Here is a 3406-nt window from a genome sequence, read left to right on the forward strand (position 1 = left end):
ATATATATAATTATTGATTTAAGAGAGGAAGGGAGAGGGAGTGATAGATAGAAACATCAATGATGAGAGAGAATCATTGATCGCCTGCCTCCTACATGCCCCCCACTGGGGATTGAGTCCACAACCTGGGCATGTGCCCTTGACTGGAATCAAACCTGGGACCGCTCAGTCCCCAGGCTGACGCTCTATCCACTGAACCAAACCAGCTAGAGCACAAAATAATCTTTTAAGATATGATTGCAAAGTATTTCATGACATGAATAGTAATCTGTTAATGCTCTTTATTTGGAATTTAAATTCATTTGGAAATTTGTGTTCCAATTTATTACATTTTCTTCCCAAATCTATCAGTTTTCCAAACTCTGATTATTAAAGAGTGTATCCTTTTTCCATTAGGATGGATTGACTGTTGCTACATTCAAGAATACTGTGTGACCTTGATCTCCAGTGTCTTCCTAGGATAGTGTTGGGTTGTACTTATTTGTCAGTTTGCTCACGATTTAGTTCCTCTGCTCCATTTGAATTCCTTTTCTTCTCTCTCTCTCTCTCTCTCTCTCTGTCTCCAATTTCTCAGATATCTCATTCTTGATTAACCATTTCTATTTAAAAGCCTAAGCTCATTGGAAACTATTGGATGGAGGGTCAATTGGTGGATCAGTTTCCACAACAGAAAATCTCCCAGTCTTCTGCCTTCTGTGCTTGGCTGCCAGCTTTCTAGAAGCTAACAGAAGAGCCTTCCTAGAGGCCAGGAGTCTGGGCATCTAATTCTTTTACAAGCTTTATGCCACCATGTTTTCGGTTCCACCTTCCAAAGGTACCTGAATTCTTTCAATGCCTGATGCTTCTCAGGGATCATATATAGGAATAGCTTCCCTGTATTTATAGTTATCAGGTTTCTAAGGTGTTCCTTTCCTAAATCAATTCTAACGAGACACTTTTCAGCTTCCAAGCAACTATTTGTAGCTCTGCTTCTTTTATTTTAAACTTGAGGACTCATGCCTTTTCTTTCTTCCTTTTCTTTTTCCCCCATTGTTGGTTAAGCAGGTTCTGAGCTTTACATATAATTTGTAAAGGAAGGTAAAATCATGAATCAGATTTTATTTAACCTTTTAACGAGGAAAATAGTGAGCCCTTACAGTCAGTTCAAAGAAGAATCCAAAAATATAGGTACATTTATAATTAAAAATATAGAAATGAATGTGCAAGTGGAGGAGGGAAATCAATTGAACCTCTACCAGACAAACAGACTGCATGTCTACAGACAGGAATTTGCATTGTTACTAGTTATCTGCAATATACAGAGTAGTAAAATAACTCTCACACAATCAGAAGCAGACATCACAGAAAAGCGTGCTGAAAAATGCGTCATTTTCTGTTGAAACACAATTTTTTCCCCCTACTGGACCAAAACAGGGATGAAGGCATGTGTTCAACAATCCCAGTTTAAGTATATTTATCCCCACTTTGCCTTTTTCCTTCCCAGGTGGACTCCTCAATCCAAAATAGTTGAAAAAATAATTTAAAGTTTTGGGAGAGGCTGTTGGTATTATAACAAAGAATGCTTGACTTCCTTTTTTTGTCATGTGGTCTTATATTTCCCCCCCACCACCACCACCACCACACTACCCCTAATATTTTAATGAGATAAAGCTACCATGACAAAACTAATAAATTAAAGTATTTGATGCCAGGTACTCTTAGAAATATCTCATTTATGTGATTTCACCAACATTCAAACAATAATTGAAAAGTAATCCCTTATAACGGAAAGTGCTAATTCACCCAAGATCTGTCACAGCCAGAAAATAAATAGTTCCTCTTCCAGCACTGTCTGCAAGGGGATCATTCCATCTGAGCACAAAATTGCACTACTAGATGAGGTGCATCAGTGAATTCTTTATTCTTGAAGTGGCTGGTGAAAGTCACTGTCTTCACCCAATCAAAACCATTATTTGCCTTAGAAATCCTTCCCCAGGACATAGTCCTCTCACCCCCTCACCTGTTTCTACAGCCCAGGCTGCCAGCAGTGCTGCAGTTCTATTCATAATTGTCATCTGTAATTGCTCTAGTATGTAAAGCTTTCTGCCCCAACCATCATCAGCTGAACAAATGTTTCTATTGCTTGTGCTATTTCTATTTCTGATCGGCAGTACCTAAATTCAGGGCAAAGCAAGACTCTCAGAATATATGAATATAGACTTTTTTGAAATGCTAATACTTTTTACAGTCTTTTCCTTGAGTCTCCTACTAAGGCTGCAATAGATTTGCAGCCATTCAAAGTTGTAGGTGGGAAAAAAATAGGAAACAAGATTCCTGTGTTAAGACCTGCTTGAAAGTTTTTTCCATGAACCCAAATATCTTTTTTCTATGATAACTTTCCTGTCTTATGAAGCAACTCCCCCTCCTACTGGTGTAGCACCTGGAGATGGAAGCTGGAATCTTGTACCAAAACGTCCTTTAAGTATATATCAATGGGGGCTTCAGACTTTCTATAATATCAGGTCTTAAGGTCAGCATTTTAGTTGGAATGAACAGGTGGAATATTAGAACTGTGTTTTTATGACAGCTCTACAAAAATTTGAGAAAATAGGAATTCTCCATACCAAAGAATGTGTGGGAACAAGCCAGTAGATATTATTTGGGATTGGGAAGGGTACTCCTCTCCTCCTCTGATCCCAGCTAACTCTAGGCCTTAGGACTGATGCTGTTGTGCCCTTTGAAGAACAGCTCAAAGAAAAAGAAAGGGGCCAGGGTATTTTAGAGTCCAGTAGACAAGGAGTCATTAACAGGTCTATAGGAGTAATGAGGAACCATAGAGTAAAGTCTTGCAATATGCAAGAATGAGGTGGTCTTGTGCACTTAGCTATTTTTTATTTCTAGGAACATAAAAGAAAGGGGGTAGGGGAATTCTCAACCTTTAATATATCCCAGCTTCTAAGAATACAGAACTCAAATAATGTTCAAGATTCTTACCATTCATATGTGGTCGATAGTCAAGTTCTTTCTAGATGTACATCATAACATATATCCTCGTTTTCAATCATAAGACAAATGTGATTTAACTTCCCATTATAGTACATCATACTGTCAAAGATAAGCAAAACTTGGCACTGGTTAAAGGCAATAAAAGCAGATTTTATTTAGTAATAACTTGCAATAGGGAGGAGAGTCCAGGGTAGACTGAGCTCAACTTCAGCAGAATAAAATATGGAAGGCTTTTAAAGTGATGAAGGAAAGGCACTGAAGGGCAATTATCAGGGGGTGGTTTGTTCCATGTGACTGGGGCCAGTGGTCGGCAAACTGCGGCTCGGCAAACCGTGGCTCATGAGCCACATGCGGCTCTTTGGCCCCTTGAGTGTGGCTCTTCCACAAAATACCAGCTCTTCCACAAAATACTGACTTCTGC

General features: G+C 39.0%; 1 protein-coding gene and 1 long non-coding RNA gene across 3 annotated transcripts in view; one reads left to right on the forward strand and one right to left on the reverse strand.

The window, feature by feature from the left end:
- The window catches only part of LOC106727067, a 12835-nt gene extending 9560 nt beyond the window's left edge, over positions 1-3275 (reverse strand). For both annotated transcript variants that reach the window (XR_001363218.1, XR_001363217.1), the window contains exon 1: positions 2974-3275. This is a non-coding gene — a long non-coding RNA (uncharacterized LOC106727067). The remainder of the gene's footprint in view (positions 1-2973) is intronic.
- NRG3 (neuregulin 3) overlaps positions 1-3406 on the forward strand; it is a 1093034-nt gene that overhangs the window by 769797 nt on the left and 319831 nt on the right. The gene's annotated exons all lie outside the window — the stretch shown is intronic.

This window comes from Myotis brandtii, unplaced genomic scaffold (assembly GCF_000412655.1).
Source record: "Myotis brandtii unplaced genomic scaffold, ASM41265v1 scaffold356, whole genome shotgun sequence".
Taxonomy (NCBI): domain Eukaryota; kingdom Metazoa; phylum Chordata; class Mammalia; order Chiroptera; family Vespertilionidae; genus Myotis; species Myotis brandtii.